The sequence below is a fragment of the Delphinapterus leucas genome, chromosome 13 (assembly GCF_059928025.1).
Source record: "Delphinapterus leucas isolate spDelLeu-1000000601 "Yukka" chromosome 13, BTC_Dleu_Yukka2, whole genome shotgun sequence".
Taxonomy (NCBI): Eukaryota; Metazoa; Chordata; class Mammalia; order Artiodactyla; family Monodontidae; genus Delphinapterus; species Delphinapterus leucas.
The window spans coordinates 14,125,735-14,153,579 of NC_143141.1; the positions used below are offsets into that span (position 1 = coordinate 14,125,735).

Here is a 27,845-nt window from a genome sequence, read left to right on the forward strand (position 1 = left end):
TGTTTGGGAATGACATATTGCCACTTCAGGACAGTGGTTACCTCAAAGAAAAAGGGGAGGGAAATGAGATCAGGCATTCAAATGTATTAGTAATATATTTTTTTAAGAAAAAAGGAACTAATAAAAACTACTTTTGCCATTACTTAAAATATTGAAAAACTAGATATTATCATAGTGATCGACTGTAAGAGAATCCAACATTCCACCTACACCTATGTTGCTGAAAGCCTCTGGGGCAAACCACACAACCAAGCAAGATGGTGTCCTCTCAAATTGATGATTGACTGTTTTGGGGGAGAGAGTCTTAGTGCCCTCCCTTCAGTGTCAAAGGATGAGATGGCTCTCTTCCTATCCAATCCGTCTATGTCTACATATAATCTCCATCTCCTAGTCCCAGCTCCAGGATCCTACTGCATCAGTTACTGCCTCCCTCTCATGCTTGTTCAATCTCTTGCTCTTGATAGCCTATGAACATGCTCAGATCTCTGGCAATTAAAAAAGAAAACTGACCTTGGCCTTGATAATGTCATCTTTCTTTTTACCTGCAACTGAATTTTTCAAGAGGAAAGTCTAATTACTGCCATCCATTTTCTCAACTTGCAGCAATCTGGCACCCACTGCTATCATTCCTTTGAAACTGCTGTGGCAAGCTCACCAATGATCTAGTTTCCAAATCCAGAGGTTATTATGCAGTCCTTATCTCACCTACCTCTCTGAGATACTCTCTTTCTGAAAATTTTAACCCCTGGACCGTAAGAGCCACAGCTTTCCCATTTACCTTGGTCCTCTCTTCTTCAGGCTTCTTCTTTGGCTTCTCATTGCCCACCCCTTCCACCTCAATGACTATTCTAACTAACCTTATCTACCTTATCTCTTCTTCTCCCTATGTGCTGGTGATCTCCCAAATCTCCGCCTCTACCAGGGCCACTTCCAGACTTCTAGACCTACGCGTCCAATTGACAAATAGTCCTGTCCACCTGGACATTCCACAAATATCTCAAATTCAACAAATACAAAATAAACTCATTATCTTTCCTATGGTTCTATCTCCTCCTGCTTCCCATCTGCATTCCTTGTCTTAGTCAATGCGTCTACTGCCACCCTAGTTACCCAGCAGTTAGATCTTCCTAATTCCTCATCCCTCAAATATCAACACACACTAAGTTTTGCTGCTCCTGTGTTAGTTCAGGCCCAGCTCATTTCTCACCTGTGCTATTGCCATAGTCTTCTGCCTAGAAATCTACCTTCAGGGTTTTCCTCAAACCATCCGTTCTCCTCCCTACTGCCAAAGTCATTTTTCTAAAATGCAAGTTTGATAAGTTCCCTCTCTTGCTTCAGATCCCTCAGTGACTTCCCTCTGTCCATGCCACAAAGTTCCTCAGCATGTCTTACAAGGTCCTTCATAATCTAGCCCCTGCTCACTCATTCAGACTCATCTCTAGTCCCTCCTCTGTTATACTCCAATAGTAATTGAAGAAATTAGTATTGAAACACTTCTAAAGTATCAACACACAACTATTGAACTATTAAAATAAGTGAAAAAAAGTTTAAAAAACTTTATTTATTAGCACCAAACTGAAATTACTGAAATGTCCACCAAAGGAAGAATGGATAAGGAAACTGTGGCATCCTCAAGGGATAATATTACCAATAAAAAAGAATGAGCCACTGCCATACACAACAAGAACATGGATGAATTTCACAGACATAATAATGAGCAAAAGAAGGCAGACACAGGAGAATACAATCTGCATGGTTCTATTTATATAAAGTGAAAGAGTAGATGGAAAGAGTGATGGAAACCAGAAGAGTGGTTACTTCTGGCAGTGGTATTGACTGGAAAGGAGCACAAGAGAAATAGCTGGGGAGCCAGAAACATTCCAATTCTTCATCTGGGGGTGACTACATGGATTCTATCTCTGTCTATCTACCTCCCTCCCTCTCTCTCTCTCTCTCTCTCTCTGTAAATATTAATCAAGACATATAGTTAAGATTTGCATACTTTGCTGTATATATGTTACATCTTCATTTAAAAATTGCTGGGAATTCCCTGGCAGTCCACCGGTTAGGACTCAGCGCTTTCACTGCCATGGCCCAGGTTCAATCCCTGGTTGGGGAACTAAGATTCCACAAGCCACGCAACACAGCCAAAAAATTAAAAATAAACAAAAATTGCTAAATTTTTAGAAAGTTTGGTAACTGGGTATGGAGAGACAGATATATTGCTGGCTGCACTGTAAATTGATAACAATCTTTTGGAAAGCAGTCAGGCAGTATGTAATGAGAATTAATACTTGACATCACTTCACCCACCAATTCCACTTTTGGTAAAAAAAATTTCCTAAGGAAATAACGGAAAAAAATTAGAGAGCACTTGTAAAAACATGTTTAGAACAGTATTATCCACAAAAATGGAAAGTACAAACCAAATGTCCAATTACTGGGAAAAGTTTAAGTAAACTGTGGTAAAGGAATACAATAGAATTGCATATAACCATTTTAAATTGTCTTGCAACTTGGTCAAATACATAAAAAATTATATCAAAATAATAATTCCAAAATTAGAATGCAAATATAATATACCAAATTATATCAGTTATCTATTATGCCCTACAAACTACCTATAATTTTGTGGCTTTTTATTTTTCCTTTTGGCCACACCATGCAGCGCGTGGGATCTTAGCTCCCCAGCCAGGGATTGAACCCACTCCCTCAACAAGTGAAAGTGCAGTCCTAACCACTGGACTGCCAGGGAATTCCCTAAAATTTAGTGGTGTAAAACAGCCATTTTATTTGCTCACACTTCTGTGGGTTAGCAATTTGGTCTGAATTTAGCTGCATGGCGTTTTAGCTGGCCTGACCTGGGGTCACTCTTGTGATTGCAGTCATCTGGCAGCTCGACTAGGGCTGGATGGCCTTAGACGGCTTCATTCACCTGGCTGGAGTTTGGTGCTGGCCGAAAGGTAGGCCTTTCTCTCTACATACTCTCTCATAGCAAGTCAAGCTTCTTCACAGGGTGGTAGCAGCATTGCAAGGGGGCAAGAGCAGAAACTGCAATCTCTTGATCAAAGCCAGTCACAAGCCAGCAGAATCCAAGAGGGGAGGCAATAGACTCTATACCTTGATGAGAAGAACATCTAGGTCACGTTGCAAAGGGTGTTCTGAGAAGGGATGGTGGAGTATGTGGTCATTAAACAACTTACACACCGATGATTCACAGCCAATCCCACAAGGAATATATTAATCACGTGTAGTACACTAATAAGGATTGAAGAAAGATCCAAAAAGCTGTAGCGAGTTGTTTTATACATATGATTTCTTTTCTGTAGAATTGTTTGCAATTTGTTTTTAAAACTAAGAAAAGAAATTTACATACCAAAATATATTCATTTGACCACGTTAAAAGAGAACACAGACGACTGTTTTGTGCACAAGCAGTGCTCATAAAAGGTATCAGATAAGTAACTCCAGCGTTTCAGATTCTATATTTAATGACAGAGCAGATATGGCAGGGACCGAATCAGTCTTCCAGGAAGCTTCAAACAAAGATTTTCTGAAAGATTCCCCACAGTTTTTGATAGGAGAAAATGCTACATACCTGCTTATGAGCAAAGTTTTTATTTCACCTAGAACTTCTTAGTAGCACTGGCCTGCACTACCAAAACAGGTTCCCCACGCATTATTTCAGATTTCTTCCACTCACTGAACATGTGTCCTCACATTCTTATTTCTAAAAACTTTGTACTTTACATCCATACTCATTTGCTACCCATTATTGTATTTATTTTACCATTTTGTTGTGATTTCTTCTTGCTTAGATGCCTAAGATTTCTCCTAGATATAAGGACGTACAGCCCCTAAAACTTAGTGTGACTAAACTGAACTCGTGTCCCGTCAAACCTGCTGCTCTTTCTGCCCCCCTGGGTTAGTGGCAGCTTCATCATTTTAGGCACATCCAGGCTCAAAACTCTGGAGTCACCTCCATTCCCTCCCTCTCCCTCTTCAGCTAGCATCCTGTTGGCTTCCTCAGCCAGCTGAGTTGACCTTTGAAAAGCCTCTTCTGACTGCTTCCATTCTAATCCTCAAGGAACCCCAATTTAGGACCTTATCAACTCTTGCCTAATTACAGCTGCCTCTATCTCTTCATGATTTTTTTTCCATGCCTCATGCTGACACCTGCATTATCCTTATAAAATAGACCAGTCCAGGTACCCTGATCAGGAAATTCAAGTACCACTTGTCTTCTAGGTTATGGACAGAAGGGGATATTTACCTCATTCCCTGCCCTTAACAGCTGAGGTTTTGTGACATAAAAGATTGGACACCAAGCTTGAACTCTTGGAGAGTCAGGAGGGGAGTCTGAGGGTTGAAGATTAGGTACATCTAAGGTTATGGAGTAATGCTTTGTAGATCAAAATGTCATCTACAGACCAACAGAACCAGTAGCAGGTGCGAGTTTGCAAAAATGCAGGATTTCAAGAGCTACCCCAGACCTACCCCAGAGTCAAAATCTGCATCTTAGCACTATCCATGTGATTGACGTGCACACTAAAGTTTGGGAAGCATTCTAAGGGGCACCGTTTGTGCACTACTTTAATCCTGTTGGCCTCAGATCTTACTCCAGTGGAGACTCCTGGAGCTTAGTTTCGCAAGGTAGCGTAACCCACATGAGATTGCCTGCCCTCAGGGCAGGGCCAGCTTCATGCGTCTGAGATGGGTCTGTGCACTCACACACAGAAGGGCCCCGCACTGGGTCTAGTGCTCTGCTGTCGCCACCATGAAATTGTCAACGATTTTTGAACAAGGGGCTCTGTATTTTCATTTTGCACTGAGTCCTGCAAATTACGTAGCTGGTCCTGCTCCAGGATCGGGAGAAACGGCAAAGTCTGGGTCACAGGCTGAGTGATTTCTCTTTAGGACATCCATAAGCTCCCAGACTCTTCTATGATCCTAATGGAATTGGGAGGGTGGGGAGAACTCCTCCCCAACACCTTCACCTGCAACGAAACTGGGTTTTTGCAACTCTGACAAATGGGGGAATGAAGCAAATTTGATTTGATTTTGGAACACAAAAGAGTATAATAGTACTTGCATTTCAGGTTACAGAGCAAATTCTTACCCCTTCCATGAAGACTTTATTATGTCAGGCGTATATTTAAAACTCTGTGGTGGCTTTCCATTACCCAGAAACTAAAGTACAAACCTTGTAGTAAAACATTCGAGGTTTTGTTTGATCTAATGCCACCCTAGTCTACTGCCCACTTAATTCTCTCTTGAACCTTAAAGATGGGGGGATAGGGGTGGAGGGAGTCAAGTCTTCCCTCCACCCCTATCCCCCATCCACCCAGACCACATACTTGACTCCAAACCCTGATATTAGGTTCTTATGAGTACACAGAACCTTTAAGCATTTATACAAATAAATAATATGCACTTCGTTTCCTTTCCTTATACAAAAGGTAGCATGCTGTATTCACTGTTCTCTCCATTCTTTTACTTATGCTACTGTCCTTAGCTTGGGATATTTTTCTATATCATCTTCATTACTATGTCAAGCAATCCTTCAACACTCATTGCAAACCCCTTGCCTGAGCATTCCCAAATCCCACTAGTTGCAATTTAAGATTATGTTCCTGGGAAATTAAATAGGAACTGTATAACTGAACTGTAATTAGCTGTTCAGTATCTCAGAAAGTGTCTTAGTTTTGACTTAAAAATGGCATTTCATATGGGTAATCAGATAGATTTAAATTTAAATAGACTTTCCCCTCCCTTCTTTAGATTGCTATAGGATTCTTTTCTTACTGAGAAGCATAGCATTTAGTGACCTATATTCTTTTATTCCAACACTTCTCATCGATAATATTAACCTTGTATGAATCTAAGTCTTTCTAGGTCCGTAATTGTCTTTTTTTTTTTTTTTTTTTTTTGGCTGCGTTGGGTATTCGTTGCTGGGCACGGGTTTTCTCTGGTTGAGGCAAGCGGGGCTACTCTTCGTTGTGGTGCACGGGCTTCTCATTGCGGTGGTTTCTCTTGTTGCGAAGCACGGGCTCTAGGTGCGCAGGCTTCAGTAGTTGTGGCACGTGGGCTCAGTAGTTGTGGCGCACGAGCTTCGTTGCTCCGCGGCATGTGGGATCTTCCCGGACCAGGGTTCGAACCCGTGTCCCCTGCACTGGCAGGCGGATTCTTAACCACTGTGCCACCAGGGAAGGCCTTCATAATTGTCTTTTATGCCTACGTCACACATGGCTCTTACTCAAGAGTACTGACTCTTACTGCCTCCACCATCCTTATGATGGTATGCCTCCACCTGCACACGTTGTCATCAACTTTACAACCCACTGCTTAGGTAAGCAAAGCATGAAGTCACTCAGGCATTGCAGCTGGTATTGCTTCCAACTATGTGGGTTTTTTGGGGTTTTTTTTTTCTTTGTACTCTGCTTGCTAGTTCTAAATGAGATCATAACAACAGCAGTTGGCACATCACACAGATCATGTTCTCTAATTAATCAATAACCTCATCACTAATTCATGTTAGGAAAACTTGTGCTGAAGACCTCCTCTTGCAGACGGACTCTCCATACCCAGCACGTATGCCCTCCAACAGCTCTGGGCCCACAGCCAAAAAATTCAGTGACCGAAAGGGAAGAAAAGAAGACCAGTCCTGTTAGAAAATGGATAAGGATTCTGATTGTCCTGGCTGGGGTCCTATGCCCATCCCTGGACCAGTCACTGTGTCAAGAGAGATGGAATAATATTATTGTCCACTGCTATAACAAGGACCACGTTATTAACAGAAGAAGCTGGGGAGGCAAAGGTATCCTGAATAGATAAGAACACTAATTTCTACTCCATGTTGAATTGAAACAGATTCCCTGACCTTCACCTTCACCAAGTGGGTTCTTTTTTGTTTTGTTTTGTTTGTTTGTTGGCCATGCAGCGTGTGGAATCTTAGTTCCCCGACCAGGGATCAAACCCATGCCCCCTGCATTGGAAGTGTGGAGTCTTAACCACTGGACTGCCAGGGAAGTCCCACCAAGTGGGTTTTAATTTACCGCTTGTGTTATGTACAGGCATACCTTGCTTTATTGTGCTTCACTTTATCATGCTTCACAGATACTGTGTTTTTTACAAGTTGAAGGTTTGTGGCAACCTTACATTAAACAAGTCTATTGGAACCATTTTTCCAAAAACATTTACTCACTTCGTGTCTCTGTGTCACATTTTGGTAATTCTCAGAATATTCCAAACTTTTTCATTATTATTGTATTTGTTATAGTGACCTATGATCTTTTATGTTACTATTGTAGTTGTTTTGGAGTGCCGTGAACCATGCCCATATAGGATGGTGAACTTAATAAATGTGTGTGTTCTGGCTTCTCCACTGAATGGCCATTCCCTTGTCCCTCTCCCTCTCCTCGGGCCTCCCTATTCCATGAGACAGAACAATATGAAATTAGGCCAGTTAATAACCCTACAATGGCCTGTTGGTGTTCAAGTGAAAGGAAGAGTCACAAGTCACTCACTTTAAATCAAAAGCTGGAAATGATGAAGCTTAGTGAGGAAGGGATGTCAAAGCCAAGATAGGTGGAAAGCTAGGCCTCTTGCGCCAAACAGCCAAGTTGTGAATGCAAAGATAAGGTTCTTGAAGGAAATTAAAAGCGCTACTCCAGTGAGCACATGAATGATGAGAAAGCAAAACAGGCTTATTGCAAATATGGAGAAAGTTTTGGTGGCCTAGATAGAAGGTCAAACCAGCCACAATGTTCCCTTAAACCAAAGCCTAATCCAGAGCAAGGCCCTAACTCTCTTCAGTTCTATGAAGTCTGAGAGAGGTGAGGAAGTTGCAGAAGAAAAGTTTGAAGCCGGCAGAGGCTGGTTCATGAAGTTTAAGGAAAGAAACCATCTCCATAACATAAAAGTGCAAGGTGAAGCAGCAAGCACTGATGTAGAAGCTGCAGCAAGTTATCCAGAAGCTCTAGCTCAGATCATTAATGAAGGTGGCTACACTAAACAACAGATTTTCAGTGTAGATGAACCAGCCTTCTGCTGGAAAAAGATGCCATCTAGAACTTTCATACCTAAAGAGGAGAAGTCAATGCCTGGCTTCAAAGCTTCAAAGGACAGGCTGACTTTCCGTTAGGGGCTAATGCAGCTGGTGACTTTCAGTTGAAACTAGTGTTCACACACCATTTTGAAAATCCTAGGGCCTTTAAGAATTATACTAAATATACTCTGCTTGTGCTCTATAAATGGAACAACAAAGCCTGGATGACAGCACATCTGTTTACAACATGGTTTACTGAATATTTTAAGCCCACTGTTGCAATCTATTGCTCAGAAAAGAAAGAGTCCTTTCAAAATATTACTGCCCATTGACAATGCACCTGGTCACCCAAGAGCTCAGAAGGAGAAGCATGACAACATTAAAGCTGTTTTCATGCCTGCTAACAATCTCCATTCTGCAGCCTATAGATCAAAGAGTAATTTTGACTTTTAAGCCTTATTATGTAAGAAATAGATTTTATAAGGCTATAGCTGCTGTAGGCAGTGATTCTTCTGATGGATCTAAGCAAAGTCAATTGAAAACCTTCTGGAAAGGATTAACCATTCTAAATGCCACCAAGAACATTTGTGATTCATTGGAAGTCAAAAGATCAACATTAACAGGAATTTGGAAGAAGTTGACTTTGAGGAGTTCAAGACTTCTGTGGAGGAAGTAACTGCAGATGTGGTGGAAAGAGCAAGAGAACTAGAATTAGAAGTAGAGCCTGAAGATGTGACTGAATTGCTGCAATTGCATGGGAAAACTTTAACGAATGAGGAATGGCTTCTTATTGGATGAGCAAAGAAAGTGGTTTCGTGAGATGGAAACCACTCCTGGTGGAGATCTATGAATATTATTGAAATGAAAACAAACAATTTAGAATATTACATAAAAGTAGTTGATAAAGCAGCACAGGGTTTGAGAGGATTGACTCTCTCAAAATTTTGAAAGACGTTTTACTGGGGGTAAAATGCTATCAGACAGCATTGCGTGCTACAGAGAAATCGTTCTTGAAAGGAAGAGTCAATTGATGTGGCAAACTTCACTGTTGTCTTATTTTAAGAAACTGCCGCAGCCATCCCAACCTTCAGCTATCACCACCCTGATCAGTCAGCAGCCACCAACATTGAGGCAGAGACCCTCCGCCAGCAAAAATATTATGAGTCGCTGAAGGCTCAGATGATCGCATTTTTTTAATCAATAAAGTATTTTTAATTAACGTATGTACATTGTTTTTTTAGACATAATGCTATTGCACACTCAGTAGACTACAGTATAGTGTAAACATAACTGTTATATGCACTGGGAAACCAAAATATTCACGTGACTTGCTTTATCGCAATATTTGCTTTATTGCTGTGATCTGGAACCAAACCCACAATATCTCCGAGGATGCCTGTAAATAATTGTCACATACTTGTTATATGAATAAATTTAATCTCTTTTCCACAAGAAAACCTTCAAATATGTTAACAGCTTATTTGTCCTCCCTGTTTCTTCCCTTCTCCAGCCAGTAACCCCACTGCTGGTTTCCTCCTGGGTCTGGCCGTTCCTTCTTTTTCTCCTTCTCTGGCCCTTCTTCCCTACCCCACGATGTGGTCTTTTGTGGGTTTTTACCTTGACCCTTTTCTCTTCTTCACTGTCTACATTCTCCCTGGGTCAGTTAGCCATTGCCTGCTGCTCTGTCACTAACACACCACGCCAGCATTTCCTATGCTTTCAGACCTTTCTGACTCTGCTTTTTCTGACAATGTTTACCTTGTCACAGTTAAATAAAATCATGCAACACCTCCACTTAGGAATTGTATACATTATTTATTTTATTTTATTTTATTGAATAACTTCGCCTTACAATGTTGTAATTTCCACTGTACAGCAAAGTGATTCAGTTATACATTTATATATTCTTTTTCCTATTCTTTTCCATTATGGTTTATCACAGGATATTGACTATAGTTCCCTGTGCTATACAGTAGGACCTTGTTGTTTATCCATCCTATATACACTAGCTTGAGAATTTTATAAATTACTTAATCATTTGTATAAGTTAGGATTGTATTTGCTTGCACATAAAAGATAGATGGTGGGACTTCCCTGGTGGCGCAGCGGTTAAGAATCCACCTGCCAGTGCAGAGGACGCGGGTTTGATCCCTGGTCCAGGAGGATCCCACATGCCACAGAGCGGCTGGGCCCACGTGTCACAACTACTGAGCTCGAGCGCCACAACTACTGAAGCCCACGCGCCTAGAGCCCGTGCTCCGCAACAAGAGAAACCACCACAATAAATATAAAATAAGTTTATATATAAATTTGAGTCAGGTGCTATTATTAGCCGATATGGTAGACAAGTGTAAATGGCCAACCCAACATTTCTCTCCCCCATTCCTAACAACACTCTGGAAAATAGGGAGAATGAGAGAATCTACTTCATAGGATACTATTGTGAGTTTTAGATGAGTGAATACATGACTCTTGCAAATTAAGCCACTATACACATTCATGTAAATCTTTGTATGGATATATGCTTTCTTTTCTCTTGGGAAAATAGCTAAGAGTGGAATGGCTGGGTCATAGGGTTGGTATATGTTTAACTTAAAAAAAAAAAAGCCAAATGGTCTTTCCAAAGTGGACATACCATTTTATATTCTCATCAGCAGTGTGTGAGAGTTCTAGCTCTTCTACATCATGGCCAACACTTGGAACGGTGAATTATAAATTTTAGCCATTCTAGTGAGTGTATAATGATATCTCATTATGGGTTTAATTTATGTTTTCCTAATGGCTCAAGATGTTGAGCACTTTTGCAGATGTTTGTTTGCCAGCTATGTATCTGTGTATCTTTTCTTTAATTGTCTATTCAAATCTTTTGCCAACTTTTGCATGGGTTGTTTTTTGCTTATTACTGACTTTTGAGAGTTTTTATATGTTCTGGATCCAAGACTTCTATAAGATACGTGATTTTAAAATATTTTTCTCTCAGTCTATGGCTACTCCTTTCACTCTCTTAACAGTATCTTTAAAGAATAGAAATATTAACTTTAAGTCCAATTAATTATTTTTTGTGGATTGTACTTTTGATAGCATATCTAAGAAATCTTTGTCTAAACCAAGGCCACAAAGATTATCTCCCCTGTTTTCTTCTAAAAATTTAATACTTTCAGACCAAAGATCTATTTTGAGTAAATTTTTGTATATGACACAAGATATGGACTGAAATACAGTGTGTTTGGTTTTTTTTGCATATGGATAGCCAATTGTTCCAACACCATTTAATGATAAGACTATCTTTTCTTGCTAAATTGTCCTGCACATTTGTAAAAAATAAGTTGTCCATATATATATAGGTTTATTTCTGAACTCTCTATTCTGTTCCACTAATATATTTTCCTAATTTTGTGCCAGTACTACACAATTTTGATTACTGTAGTTTTATAATAATTTTTGAAATCAGATAATGTAAGCTCTCTACCTTTGTTCTACTTTTCAATGATGTTTTCAGGTCCCTGCATTTCCATATGAATTTTAGAATCAGCTTGCATTTCTACCATAAAAAAGTCTGATAGGATTTTGATTAAGATTGCATTAAATCTATATATCAATTTGTGGGTAAATGACATCTTAACAATATTGAGTCTTCTGACCCATGAACTCTCTGTTCTTTAGTTTCTCTCAACAATGTTTCATAGTTTTCAGTGTGCATGTCTTTCATATCTTTTGTCAGAATTATCTCTTTCAATTTTTTAGGTTGTTGTAAATGGAAACTTTTATTTCAATTTCCAGTTGCTTGTTGCTAATATGTAGGACAATTGATTTTCGTCTATTGCTCCTGTATTTTACAAACTTGCTAAATTCACTTATTCTAAACCCACAACGGAATTGGGATAGTATATTGGATTTCCTACATGTCATCTATCATATCATCTCAAATTAAAACAGTTTTGCTTCTTCTTGCCCAATCAGGATGCCTTTTATTTCTTTTTATGGCCTGATTGCACTGCGTAGAATCTCCAGCATGATGTTAAATAGAAAGGAAAAGCATTCCGTTTTCACCATAGAGTGTGATGGTATTGTAGGAATTTGTAGATGCCCTTTATCAGAATGAGGAAGTTCCCTTCTATTCCTCATTTGTTGAGAATTTTTATCAGGAATGAATGTTAGATTTTGATAAATACTTCTCCTGCATCTATTGAGATGGTCATATGACTTTTCTTTTTGAGTTTACTGATATGGCAAATTACACTGACTAATTTTCAAATGTTAAACCAACCTGGAATTCCTGGGATAAACCCCACTTACTTACGATATATTATCTTTTTTATTTATTGTTGGCTTGATTCACTAAGATTTTGTTTAGAATTTTTGCAGGTACGTTTATAAAGGATATTGTTTTGTAGTTTTCTTCTATAATGTCTTTCTTTGGTTTTGATATCAAAGAAGAAGTTGTATAATACTGATATTATTTGTTTGTTAAATTTTGGTAGAATTCACCAGTGAAGTTATCTGGGCCTGGAGTTTTCTTTGTGGGAAGGTTTTTAACTACAAATTCAGTTTCCTTAATAAATATAAGGCTAGTCAGTCCATCTGTTTCTTCTGCATAAACTTTAGTAGTTTGTGTCATTCAAGGCATTTGACCATTGTTTCTAAGTTATTGAATTTATTGGCATAAAGATGTTTATAATGTTCCTTTATTATCCTTTTAATATCTGTAGAATATGTTGTGATTTCACCTCCCACTCTTTATGCTATCATTGTCATATTTATTTTACTTATATGTGTTATAAACCCCATAATGCATTTTTATTATTATTTCATCATTTTCATTTAAAAAGCAGTCATCTTTTAAAGAGATTTAAATTTTAAAAAGTTGTATATTTACCATATAGTTATCATTTACAGTGCTCTTCATTCCCTTGTGTAGATCTATATTTCCATCTGGTATCACTTTCCTTCTGTTCATAAGATTTTCTTTAACATTTTTTGGAATGTAGTTTGGCTCATGATAAATTCTTTCATCTCTTGTATGTCTAAAAATGTCTATGATTTTTTTAAATTTAGATGTAATTCAGATATCATAAAATTCACTCTTTAAAGGTGTATAATTCAGTAGCTTTTAGTATATTCCCAAAGTTGTGCAACTATCACCACTATTTAACTCCAGAATATTTCATCAGTCCCCATAAATCCATACCTGTTAATAGTCACTCCTCATTCTTCCCTCCCCCCAGACCCTGATAACCATTAATCTACTTTCTGTCTCTATGTCCTTAATTTTTGAAAGATATTTTTATTGAGTAAAATATTCTAGGTTGACAGGTTTTTGGTTTTGTTTTTTTACATTTCTTTAAAGATATTTTCCCACTGTCATCTCATATTATTTTTGACAAGAAAACTAAAGTTTTCCTTATATGTGCCCCTCTGTGAGGTAGCTTTTTCCCTGGATGCTTTTAAGATTTTTCTCTTTGTTATTGTTTTTGAGCAATTTGATTATGATGTGTTTTGGTGTAGTTTTCTTCATAGTTCTTGTTTTGAAGGTCCATTGAGCATCTTGGATCTGTGGGTTTATGGTTTTCACGAAATTTGAAAAATTACGGTTTTCACAAAATTTGAAAAAATTTTGGCCATTGTTTCTTCAAACATTGTTGAGCTCCCCTTGTTCCCCTTCTACCTCATCTGGGTCTCCAATTGCATGTGTATTAGGCTTGAAGTTGCCTTATAGCTCTTTATTTTTTCTTTTTCAAATTCACTTTTTTCTCTGTATTTCATTGGAGACTTTCTAGTGCTGGGTCTTCACTAATCATTTTCTTTTCTTTTTTTCTTGCGGTACGCGGGCCTCTCACTCTTGTGGCCTCTCCCGTTGTGGAGCACAGGCTCCGGACGCGCAGGCTCAGCAGCCATGGCTCACGGGCCCAGCCGCTCCGCGGCACGTGGGATCTTCCCAGGCCAGGGCACGAACCCATGTCCCCTGCATCGGCAGGCGGACTCTCAACCACTGCGCCACCAGGGGAGCCCTTTACGAATCATTTTCTAAGTAATGTCTAATCTGCAACAAATCACATCCAGTGTGTTTTTCATCCTGTACATTGTAGTTTTCATCTCTGTAAGTTCAGTTTGGATGGTTTTCTATCCTCATATCTCTACTTGACTTTCTGAACATATGGAATACAGTTATAATAGCTGTTTTAATTTAGTTGACTGCTTATTCTAACAGCTGTGTCAGTTCTGGTTCATTTTTGATTGATTTTTCTCCTCATTATGGGACATATTTTCCTGCTTCTTTGCATGTCTGGCAATCTATGGGTGCCAGGCATTGTTAATTTCACCTTGTTGGGAGGTGGGTTTTTTAAAAAAACAATTTTTTAAGGCAATTATAAGTTTACAACAAAACTGAGAGAGGGAGACTTCTCACATATTCCCCTGTCCCCATACATGCATAGCTTCTCCCATTTTCAACATCACTCACCAAAATCGTACACTTACCAAGGATGAACCTACATTGACACACCATGATAACCCAAAGTCCATAGTTTACCTTAGGGTTCACTCTTTTTTAAAAATATTATTTATTTATTTATTTATTCTAGCTGCACCAGGTCTTAGTTGCGGCACACAGGATCTTTCGTCCGGCATGAGGGCCTCTTAGTTGTAGCATGCAGACTCAGTTGCGGCATGAGGGATCTAGTTCTCCGACCAGGGATCGAACCCAGGCACCCTGCACTGGGAGCATGGAGTCTTACCCACTGGACCACCAGGGAAGTCCCAGGGTTCACTCTTGATGTTGAACGTTCTATGGGTTTGGATAAAAGTATAATGGCATTATATCAGGCTTTATAATGTCAGGCAGAGCATTTTCACTGCCCAACAAATCCTCTGTGCTCTGCTTATTCAACTCCCTCCCCAGCCCCTTCCCACAGGTGGACATTTTTGATCCTTACAGATATTCTTGAGATTTGTTCTGGAATGCAGTTACGTTACTTGGAAGCAATCTAATACTTTGGGGTTTTGCTTTCATGACTTGTCAGGTAGGACCAGACCAGTGCTCAGTTTGCAGTTAATTATTCCCCTCTTGAGGCAACACACTTCTCTGCAAGCTCCCCAATGACCTGGCAGCCTTCCAGCCTGTGTGAATGCCAGTCACTCTTACCTCTAACCTTTATGGGTGATTCTTTACCTAGCTTTGCGTAGTTTCCTCACACACATGTGCTGATCAGTACTCAAAGGGCACACTCTAAAAATCTTCAGAGCGATCTCTCTGTGAAGCTCTCCCTCCTTGATACTCTGTCCTGCAAACTCTATCCTCTTTGGTCTGAGGTGCTTTGAGCTTGATCTCCTCGATGCAGGGAGATCATTGGTCTCTGCCTGGGCTCCTCCTCCCTGTGTCATTGCCCTGAAACTCTCTGTACACAGCAAACTGAGACAAGGAATAGTCCATACACATACAAATGTATCACTAAATGTTTAAGCATATATGGGTGCTTCAGAGGTATGGACTTAGCCTAGGCTGGAGGCTGAGAAAGGGGATTGTCAGCATGGGCTTAGGCAGCTGCTTGTGGCTTAACGGATGACACTGGGCTTCAGCTAGTCTCAGTAGAGGAATATGCTCAGTAGAGCATATTCCAGGACAGGGAGCAGCTTCCAAAGAGATTTTTCTCCTAAAGTGAGTGATATCAGTAGCCAACATGCCAGAGGCAGGAGAATTAGCAAGACATGGATCTGAGGTTGCTTCATGGAGAGGGAAAGAGCTGCAGATTTAAGGATGTTCTGAACTGGACAGATAGAGAACAGAGGAAAGGTATTTCAAGGAATGTTTGAAGAAATTCTGAAGTGTAAGGAAAAGTAAAGGTGAGTGGAAAGAGGAGGTCAGCTATGGGAGACATTCCACAGAAGGCTCTGTGGAATATGGATGTTGCATTTGGTATGGCCTATGAAAGAGAAAGAAAAGCCAATGCTGACTCTGATATTCAGAGTTTTGTTCACGCCTGGGGAAGCCTTTGGGGATAGCTCTCCATGGCTCTCTAGTTTAGGACACTGCTGACCACCTGTGGTAGCTAAGCAAAGAGCAGGCATAGTAGGGACAGGACACGTTCAGTTCACAAAGGGCTGACTTGCAAACCTATACCTTAAAAATGACTGTAAACACTAGCCATATATCCCCATTTGAGAATATCCCCCCGCAAAAGACATCTCAGAGTCGCATGCATACGTGACCAATGCTGACAATCCCCAGGTTATTAAATTTGGGTGAAAAAATTCCCCATCGTCTTTGTCTTTGACTTCATCAGTGCCAATTGTCTACGTGGAGCACCCCTAGATCCTTCTCTCTTTTGTTTGCTTGCAGTAGAATAGCATATAACATCCAGCTGAAAGTTTGGGGAAGAAAATAAAGATGTTTCATACTGAGATGGATTCTTCTCAGAGCTAGGGACAAGTTGGGTTTTCCATATACACTTGGAAGCTCCCTTTTTTTTCAACAACAGCAATAGCTGGAATTCATAGTACGCTTGCTGTGTAGCAGACAGTCCCCTACATGCTTTTCATAGATTATTAATTTACATTCATACAAACCTTGTGAAATTGACACAAATGTTCCCTATTTTACAGACGATGACCTGAGGCACAGAGAGATTAAATAATCTGTGCTTCCCCAGAAGCAAAGCCCAAGACAAAAACTTTTGGGTGAGTAGTTTAATTGCGAAAATGATCCTGGGGGCAGGAGTGAGGGAGGAAGGGAGTGAAATGGGAAGGAAAGGAAACCAACACAAGGATGTGTATTGAGTTGACCAGCATTGCAGAGACTGGTTGCTTGATTCCATGGGATCTTCTGAGAATTTTCCAGCCAAGGAAGACAGAAGACAAATTTTCACATCAGCTACCTCTAGCCCCATTCCATTAGTCAGCATTTGCCCCCATAGTACATAAAGTGCTGTACTTCCAAGCTGCACATGAGTGAGAGCTGGGAGGAGTCCTGTAGCCATACCACAAGGCATGTCAGAAAAGCCCCGAGACTGAAATCAAGAGGCATGTAGCTTAGATGCTATCAGCCTACACCATCTAGACTTGCATAGAACTGGTCATTTCATCAATGGCCAAAATAAGAGGTGAGGCTGAGAGCTTCTGAAACGCACAAGAGGTATTTTGCTCAAGGTTCCACCACTAGTGTTTGGTGGAACATGGCAGAGCTGAGACATGAATGCAAGGCCCTCTGAGAGCTCTTGCCAGGAACATGGCATCCTTGGTATGTTTCACTCTTGCTGTTGCTGGGGAGACTGAGGGCGGGAGAGGATAGGGGAAGAGGTGGGCAGTGGTGTGGCTTTAATTATTTTGTAATGTAGTACATCTTATAGTCCCTGCTAGGCATTGCACCTTGAGTTGTCATAGTAGCAAAATTTGCAAGACTCACACAAATCTACTGCAGGACCCAAAGTCCCCTGGGAGAGGGTCAGACACCTGCACCTGCAAAACCACCTGGAGTGGGAGGCAGGACAGCAAGCGACAAGGTAGTATGGGTACTTTTACTGTGACAGATGACTTTTTCCCACACACCCTTCGTGGTTAGGCTGCTCCCCATTTGGTCCTTTTAATACACAGGAGTTTTCTAAGTAATCCCAGGGTCCCATGCTGTCTTCCACTTCAACTGTTCATGAACCATTACATGATTTCCTGTAAAATATTCTGGCTTCCCGTTGATCATTATCTCCTGTTATCTATTTTGTTTTAAATAGTTGTAACTTTTTACAGCAGCATTGGCTTTCAACTCGGATAGATGTCGGTTTGAATCCCAGCTCCACGGCTTACTAGCTTTGTGACTCTGGCAAGTTACTTCCCTGATCATAAAGTAAAAGCACGTCTTGTTTTAAAACCTGAAAAGAGCCCCAGGCTTTGTTGGCTGTCAAAGTTCTTATCAAAGCACAGATTATGCTCGGTTCATAGGATTTGGCTCTGCTAAACACAAGGAAGTTTCTGGAGCAAATAATGCAGAATCGTTACTCTCTTAACATTTATTCAACAAGGGTCTGAACCAGGCATCATTCTAGGTGTTGGAGATAGAGCAGTGAACAAGTCAGGCAACAGCCTTACCCTTAAGGAGTTTACATTCTAGTTGTGGGATGTCAGACAACACACAAGTAAATGATTAATTAAAGTAAGCTCTATGGAAAAAAGAAAACAGGACACTATATTAGAAAGTGACTTTGGGAAGAGACAGGGCAGGAAGAAAGTTACTTTAGCCAGGCTAGTTAGGAAAGGCTTCTCTGAGGAGGTGACACTTGAGCTAAGCCATGAAGAATGAGTCTGAGCCAGCCATATGTAGTCACTTATTGCTGCATAAGAAATTACCTCAAAATTTAGCAGCTTAAAACAACATTTATTACTTCATGGTTTCTGTGGGTCAGTGATCCAGGCATGGCTTGGCTGGATGTCTCTGGCTCAGGGTCTCCCACAGGTTAAAATCCAGGTATTAGCTGGGCCTGCAGTCAACTCAAGGTTCTTCTGGGGGAGGATCAGATTACAACCTGACCCACGTGGTTGTTGGAAGGCCTCCTTGCTGTCTGTTGGCCTGAGACATCAGTTGCTCACCATGAGGGCCTTTCCACAGTGTACCACACAGTAGGCAGCTGACTTCCCTCAACGTGAGCCAGAGAATGAGAGAGAGCGAGTGTACCCCAAATGAGGACCACCTTCCTTTTGTAACCCATCACCTGTACCCCATTTTATTTGCTAAAAGCATGTCACTAAATCCAAACCATATTCTAGAGGAGGGGATAACACAAAGGTGTGAATACCAAGAAGCAGGGATGATTGGGGCCATCTTAGAGGTTTCCTGCCATACCATGCAAAGAGCTGGGTAAGTGTTCAAGGAGAAGAAAGAAAATTCAAAGGTCCTGAGTGCGAGAAACCCTAATTATGTTTCAGGAAGCGAGAGGAAGCTGAGGGAGGTAGAATGTACTGAATAGAGTTAAAAAGCGACAGTAGGAGATGAGATAGTCAGAAGGCAGACCATGCAGGGTCCAAAAAGAAGTTTTGATTTTATTCTAAGTACAGTGGGGATCCAATGAAGGGTTTTTAAGCAAGGGAGTCAAGGATGTAATCCAACCACTTGACGTTTTCCAGAGCTCTATGATGGATGGAGTCCCACCAGGACTTGATAGAGCAAGTGTGGCGGGTGAAGGAAAATAACTTCTGGGCTCAAAAAACCTTAATGGCGCCCAAATGCTTATTCATCTACGTATAAAGACCTCAGAGTCCTGTAAAATATTCCCCTTATCTCCCACCACTCCCCTAACCTTCAGTCAAAGTGAAGTTCCCCAAGCATGTACTATATTTTCTTGTCTCTGAGCTTATGCTGTTTCCTCTGCTTGAAGGACCATCCCACCATCTCCACCTGTCAAACTTGAACACTTCTTTCAAGACCCTTCTTAAGTCCCACCTCCTATGTGAAGCCGTTCTCAATTCTTCCCTTCCTTGAACCCTTCTTTTTCTTTGTTTAATCTACTTTTTGATTTTACCATGTCTTTCCTAGTATCAGTAGTTCATATCTAGATTGTAAGTTCCTTGAGATCAGGCACTCTACTTTCCTTATTTTTGGAACTTTATTTTTGGACTTGAGCATATATAATCACTGTTCAACAAATATTTGTCAACTTGAATTAAACTGGAACTATCAATAGATGATTACAGCAACTTTGGTTGGCTGTGAGGGTTTCCTGAGAAATAATAGTTTCCCTTTGGTTGACACTAAGCTATAATTTTCCTACCACAATTCACAAGCTATAAACATTATGTTCTTTGACCATAATGGAATTAAATTAGATATTAATAACAGAATATTCTCAGAAAAGTCTCCAAATATTTGGAAACTAAAAAAACACACTTCTAAATAATACATGGGTGAAAAAATAAATTAAAAGTGTAATTAAAACTTATTTTGAACTGATAAAAATAAAACAAATCAGAATTTGTAGGATACTCCTAAGGCAATTTTGAGGGAGACATTTATAACATCAGACACCTATATTAGAAGAATTCAAATTAATGATCTTCACACTCTAGAAAAATAAAAGCAAATTAAACCCAAAGTAAGCAAAGGAAGCAAATAAGAAAGATCAAAGTATAAATCAATAAAATAGAAACAGGAAAACAATAGAGAAATCAATGAAAGCAAAAGATGCCTCTCTGAGAAAATCAATAAGTTGATAAAATTCTTGCCAGACTTATTAAGGAAAAAAGAATATATAAATGAAAAATATTAAGAATGAGAGAGGTGATATCACTTCAGATTCTACATATATATTCTTTATATATTTATTTATTTCATTTATTTATTTGTTTATTTATCGGCTGCGTTGTGTCTTCTTTGCTGCACGCGGGCTTTCTCTAGTTGTGGCGAGCAAGTGCATTTTTAAAAAAATTAATTAATTATTTATTTTTAGCTGTGTTGGGTGTTCGTTGCCGTGCGTGGGCTTTTCTCTAGTTGCCGCGACCGGAGGCTACTCTTTGTTGCCATGCGCGGGCTTCTCATTATGATGACTTCTCTTGTTGTGGAGCACAGGCTCTAGGCGCGCAGGCTTCAGTAGTTGTGGCTTGCAGGCTCTAGAGCACAGGCTCAGTAGTTGTGGTACATGAGCTTAGTTGCTCCACGGCATGTGGGATCTTCCTGGACCAGGGCTCAAACCCGTGTCCCCTGCACTGGTAGGTGGATTCTTAACCACTGCACCACCAGGGAAGCCCCAGATTCTACATATATTTAAAAGACAATTAGGAATTATTATGAACAACTTTATGCTAATAAATATGACAACTTAGATGAAATAGACAATTTCCTTTAAAAACACAAATTACCAAAGCTCACTCAAGAAGAAATAAATAATCTAAAGAGCACTATATCTATTTAGGAAAGTGGCATAATTCAAAACTCTCCTCCAAAGAAACTCTAGGCTGAGATGACTTCATGGGTGAATTCTATTAGACACTTAAAGAAGAAATAATACCAATTCTATACAAACACTTCCAAAAATATCAGAGAAGAGAATAGCTCTCAGCCCATTCTAAGAGGTCAGGATTATCTTTAAAATGAAACAAGACAAAGGCATTACACTATAGACCAAAATCCCTCATGAACAAAAATTCTATACAAAACGTTAGCAAATTGAATTCAATAATACATTAAAAGTATAAAACATCATATTGATATGATCAAATGAGGTATATCCTGGAACCAAGACTTAGAAGGTCCATTTAACATTTAAAAATCAATCAATATATCAGTACTGCAACAGGACTTCCCTGGTGATCCAGTGGCTAAGACTCCAGGCTCCCAATGCAGGGGGCACAGGTTCCATCCCTGGTGGGGGAAGATCCTGCGTGCTGCATGGCTCAGCTAAAAAAAAAAAAAAAAGTCAAGGGGCTTCCCTGGTGGCACAGTGGTAGAGAGTCCGCCTGCCGATGCAGGGGACACGGGTTCGTGCCCCGGTCCGAGAGGACCCCACATGCCGCGGAGCGGCTGGGCCCGTGAGCTGTGGCTGCTGAGCCTGTGCATCCGGAGCCTGTGCTGCGCAACGGGAGAGGCCACAACAGTGAGAGGCCTGCGTACCACACACACACACAAAAAAAAAAAGTCAAAAAATATATATACTTCAACATACAAACTAAAAATAAAAATCATAAGCTTATCTAAACAAAACCCAACATTCATTTCTGATAAATACTCTCAGTAAGCTAAAATTAGAAGGGAACTTCCTCAGTTTCATAAAGGTCATCTAAAGAAGCCTACAGCTACCATTATACTTAATGATGAAAACCTAAATACTTCCCTCTTAAGATCAGGAACCAGGTAAGAATGTCTGCTGTTATCACTTTAATTCAAAACTTGGAGTAGTTCTAGCCAGTGCAATCAGACAAGAAAGAGAAATAAAAGGTATGCAAATTGAAAAGGAGGAATTCAAACTGGTTTTTTTTTTTCAAATGACATAATCACCTATGTACAAAATATGATGGAATCTTTTTTTAAAGCTATTAGAACTAATAATTGAGACCAGTAAGGTTGCAGGATACAAGTTCAATATACAAAAATCAATTGTAGTTCTCTGTAGTAGCAACAAATAATCAGAAATTTGAATATAAAAACATTACTATATACAATAACATAAAAAAGCAATACTTAGTGATAAACTTAACAAAAGAAGTAAAAGATCTGTACACTAAGACTACAAAATATTGCTGAAAGAAATTAAAGAAGACCTAAATAAATGGAAATATATACCTTGTTCATGGATCTGAAGACTCAGTATCATAAAGATGTCAACTGTCCTTGAATTAATCTATAGACTCAATGCAATTAAAATCAAACTCCCAGCAGGATTTTTTGTAGAAATTGACAGGCTGATGCTAAAACTTTTATGGAACTGCAAAGAATCTAGAATAGCCAAACCACTCTGAAAAAGACATACAAATTTCAAGGTATAACACTGCCTGATTTCAATAATTATTATAAAGCTACACTAATGAAGACAGTGTGGTATTAGCATAAAGATAGAAAAATAAATCAATGGAACAAAATAGTAAGTCCAGAAATAAACTCATACATATATCTGGACAACTGGTTTTTGACAAAGGCACAATGCAGTGGAGAATAAATAGTCTTTTCAACAAATTCTGCTTGAACAATTGTATATACATATAAAAAAAAGACCTTAGATCCATAACTCACACCATATGCAAAATTTAACTCAAAATAGGTCATAGACCTAAATGTAAAAGCATAGATGGGGCTTCCCTGGTGGTGCAGTGGTTGAGAGTCCGCCTGCCGATGCAGGGGACACGTGTTCATGCCCCGGTCCGGGAAGATCCCACACGCCGTGGAGTGGCTTGGCCCGTGAGCCATGGCTGCTGAGCCTGCGTGTCCGGAGCCTGTGCTCCACAACGGGAAAGGCCACAACAGTGAGAGGGTCGCATACCACAAAAAAAAAAAAAAGCATAGATCTATAAAACTATTAGAAGAAAACAGGAGTAAATCTTTTTGACCTTGGGTTAGGCAAGGGTTTCTCAGATAAAACATCAAAAACACAATTCATAAAAGAACAAGTTGATTAATTGGGCTTAGTTAAAATTTAAAATTTCTACTCTTTAAAAGACACTCTTAAGAAAATGAAAAGACAAGACACACACTGTGAAAAATCTTTGCAAAATATATATCTGATTCCAGAATATATACTCTCAAAATACAAAAATAAGATAACAAACAAACCAATAAAAACTGACTAAAAGATTTGAACAGACAAGTTAAGGTACAGAGATGGCAAATAAACATAAGAAAAGATGCTCAACATCGTTGTCATTAGGAAATGTGAATTAAAACCACAATGAGAGGGGGGAAAGTGGTAGGGGGCGGGTGGTGGTGGTGGGATGGATTGGGAGATTGGGATTGACATATATACACTAATATGTATAAAATAGATAACTATTAAGAACCTGCTGTACAAAAAATAAATAAATAAAATAAAATTTTAAAATTCAAAAAAAAAAATCCCGCAATGAGATAACACTACTTAGCTATTAGAATAAATAAAATTAAAAAGACTTGTCATACCAAGTGTTGATGAAGATGTGGAGAAACTAAAACTCTTGTGAACTTATGGTGACAATGTCAATATTACAACCAAGCAATTTGGCAGTTTCTTAAGATATTGAACATACAATGACCATATGATCCACCCAATTCACTCCTAAGTATTTACTCAAGAGAAAAATTAATTTGTGACCATATAAAGACTTGTACACAAATGTTTACAGAAGCTTTATTTGTAATAGCCCCAAACTGGAAACACCTCAACGGTCCATCAGCAGGTAAATGGATAAATAGACCATGGCGTATCCATAGAATGGATTACTACTCAGCAATAAAAAGGAATGAACCACTGCTACATATAATGACATGGATGAATCTTAAAATTATCACGCAGAGTGAAAGAAGCCAGCCAAAAAACAGTACATACTATATGATTAAAGTGTGGAAAATTCAAAACTAATCTATAGTGACAGAAAGGAGATTGATGACTGCTTGGAGATAGGGGACAAGGAGGTGTGGGAGGGAGCGATTAGAAAAGCACAAGTGAAAACTTTTAGAGGTGACAGATGTCTTCACTATCTTGATTGTAGTGACGATTACACATGTAAAAATGGTACACTTTAAGCATATGTAGTTTATTATCAACTTTATATATAAACTTTAGTAAACTTTATTTACATATAAACTTAATCTGTATAATTGACATACAGTAAACTATATATAAAACTTTTTTTAACTTGGGCCCGGAAGTGAAAATGTCACTTCCTGTCATATTTCATTGGCCAGTGAAAGTCATATGACCTCACCTAACTCCAAGGGGTCAGAAAAGAACATTCTTACCACATGCCTGAAAGGAGAGAGAATATTTGTGTATAATTCTAAAAAGTACCATACTCAGCAGTAAGCATGCTAATTGTTTATAAATGGAACACTTGTCCCAGTTGTTATATAACAGAATTCACATTCATTATAATTCATTCACATTCAACCACCAAACAACACTGGACTTGGCAGCTCTGACTCAGAAGACCTGCAAAGATACAGCTATTCTGCTTGCAATGGTGAAGAACATACAAAGTCAAATTAGCCATGTAACCCAGAATTCTTCCTACTAATTTTGAAATTAGTGCTTGCTAGAATCTAGGAAAATGTGAACAACCACTTGGTCTAGCTTCTGTCTCCTAGCCAATTAAGTTTAAGGTGAATCATAGAAGAGAGATGGTGGGTCAGAGATTCCATAATGACAAATTCCTTCTCCTGCATTTATTCTCTTCGTCGTCAGGAAATTGTTTCTCATATCCAACTAAAAAAAAGTTTTTTTAATTTAAACTAATTTCCTTTTGTTTTCAGTCAAAAATATTAAAACAAAAGCTCTATGTCATAGAAAAAGGTTAGCACCTTAATATACAAAAACATTTGCATATCAGTATTTAACTTTTTTTTAGCAACATGGTAGATTGTGTTAATACAGCCCCCATCTCACACCTAACAGGCTTTCTTTCTGAAAAACACATAGAAATACTGTCTGCTATATTATTTTCTGTACCTTTTAAATGCATTTTAAAATATTTCTGATTATTTAAAAGAAAAACAGGGAATTCCCTGGCAGTACAGTGGTTAGGACTCCACGCTTTCACTGCCGAGGGCGCATATTTAATCCCTGGTCAGGGAAGTAAGATCCTGCGTGCAGCGTGGCACGGCCAAAAAAATACACACACACACACAAATATATATATGAACAATAAACTTACAAGATGAGAAAGAAGTAATTTATTATTCAAAGAAGCAATTTAAATCAAAACAGCAATGAGATGCCATTTCAGATGTAAAATTGGCAAATATTTTTAAAAATGAAAATGCCCAATATGTTCAAACCTGTATTTACAGTAGGATAATCAACTGGTACAAACTTGTTTGTTGTGTGAGAATAGTGGGATTGTGCATAGTTTAGATTTTCTTCTTTTTGATAATACCTGTTTTCTATAATAAATATGTACTACTTTTATAACAAAATACTCACTTTTAATTGAAAGCAATATTGCTATTTTAAAGTTCTCTCTTATCCTTCTCTTCTCCATGCTCTCCAGCTCCAACTTCTTTCATCTTTCCTATTTTCATTCTGAAATCAGATTTACCAAGGTTTTCAGGATGTTCTTCATTTTCTCTATGTCCATAATTCAGTTGCACTTAGTTTTTGAGTTATCCCATCAAAACAGGTTTGAGTTTTTGAAAAAAGCTTTTCTGCTTTCTTCTTTAAATAATCAACTTATATTTGCATTGCATTTCACCTAAAGCATTCATTAGCCAGATTGACATTTTAAAAATGTTCCTATTATCCATGTTCTTTGTCCAAAAAATAGATTTATTACATACCTTCTACGTACTCTGGTACCATCCCTGTGTGTCATAGCAGAGATGTATGGGTATCATGTACATGGGTAAATACATATCTGTATGTATGTCCATTTGTACATAACATATTCCAGTCACTGGGCTTAGTGCCTTATCAGCTTTACTTCATTAAACCCTCATAACAATCTCATGAGATCATTGTTTTATTTCTGTTTTAGAAATAAGGCTTAGAGAGGGGCTGTAATATGCCAGAGAATAGCTGATAAGGGTAGGAGCTAAGCCTTGCAGACGGTGTCCAGGAAGGTTTACGTACAGAAATAAAACCATCTATAGCAGACTATGCATGCCACAAATGTGATAAAAAATAAAGAATTTTCTGGACCTTCACTGATTTCAATAATTCTATCCCACACAGCTGGCTTCACGGGTGTGTCAACAAAGTAGATGCTCAGGACCCCAGGTTCAGAGGGATCCTGCGGCTGCTTGGAGTTTAACGCTCTGCAGTTGCCATCTTGAAATTCTAAATAATTTTTTCTTTGGCTTTGTGTTTTATAAGTGAGGTCTGATGAACACTGGAGCATGTGCCGAGGCCTTGGAGCCTTCAGCTTACATGCAGTCTGCCTGCGGTCAGCTCCCCGCCTCCTGGCAGCTGGCCCTCCATTGCCTGGTGCCCAGGGCCCCTGCCCAGTCTCTCCGTCTCCACGACTGCCCTTCCCACTGGGGGGCATTTCCATGTTCCGCTGCCTCCCTCAGTGGGACCCTGGGCTCAGGTCTGCAGAGGGTTGGGGGACAAGTCGCTGAGATCATACCTCTTGCCCACCCCTAATCCAGGTATGAGCATGTCCTGGTGCTGAGTTGCAGTCCTTTCAGGACCCACCATCTGCTGCTGGTGGTGGCGGGGAGGGGGGGGTGGAGTCTGCCAATGGAGGGGGGTGTCCAGAGGAGGTCCAAATGCCTGTGAGGACCTGCACTTACCCTGTGAATGTCCCCTGCCCAAGGGAGAGTTACATTAAATTGCAAATTAAAAACCACTGTAATAGGTCAAGAGAGCGAGGGGGAAAGAAAGGAAAAGCTTTATATAGTACCCCTCATGGCACTTTTTTTCCTGCTTTTTGAACAAAGGGCTTGCATTTTCATTTTGTCCTGGGTGGGAAAACTCTGCAGCAATGCCAGCTGTCCCATGGTCTGACCACGTGTCATTGTAGCTTCAGGTGATCAGAGAAGGGAACAGTTTACTCCAGGAGGAAAGGTGACTTATTATTTGCTTATTCCACACTTATTTACCTTTGTCGTCAAAGTGTTTGTACAGAGTCCTCCTGCTTGCTGTTCCTCGTGTTAGAAGATGAGGGCACCAGTGACTGCTGGCCGCTGGCTTGCCAGGGGAGAAGGGCTGTGTATTAAATGGACAGCAACATGCAAAGCAGAGCTGCCCTGCCAGGGTGCATTCCTCTCAGCTTTCTTGAAATCCATGTTCTGTAGGTATGTCTCTGGTGAAAAGAGGTTCCTCCTTTTTTTTTTTTTTTTTTTTTTGCGGTACGCGGGCCTCTCACTGCTGTGGCCTCTCCCGTTGCGGAGCACAGGCTCCGGACGCGCAGGCTCAGCGGCCATGGCTCACGGGCCCAGCCGCTCCACGGCATGTGGGATCTTCCCGGACCGGGGCACGAACCCGCGTCCCCTGCATCGGCAGACGGACTCTCAACCACTGCGCCACCAGGGAAGCCCGAGGTTCCTCCTTTTGAAGATTCCGGCTTGAGTGCCAAACAGGTCTCTGAATATCGCTTCGGGACGTTGCTTATTCCTGCAGATAATGGCCTAGGGCACTGGAAAACACAACGCGGTACCAACGCTGTGGTCATAGTCAGTCAACAGGGTCCTCTCCACAGAGAA

At 39.8% G+C, this 27,845-nt stretch overlaps 1 long non-coding RNA gene across 1 annotated transcript in view; it reads left to right on the top strand.

Moving 5' to 3' along the window:
• The window catches only part of LOC149747693 (uncharacterized), a 68,908-nt gene extending 42,079 nt beyond the window's left edge, over positions 1-26,829 (top strand). The window contains exon 3 of the long non-coding RNA XR_016395360.1: positions 16,646-26,829. This is a non-coding gene — a long non-coding RNA (uncharacterized LOC149747693). The remainder of the gene's footprint in view (positions 1-16,645) is intronic.
• Positions 26,830-27,845: the final 1,016 nt, after the last annotated feature.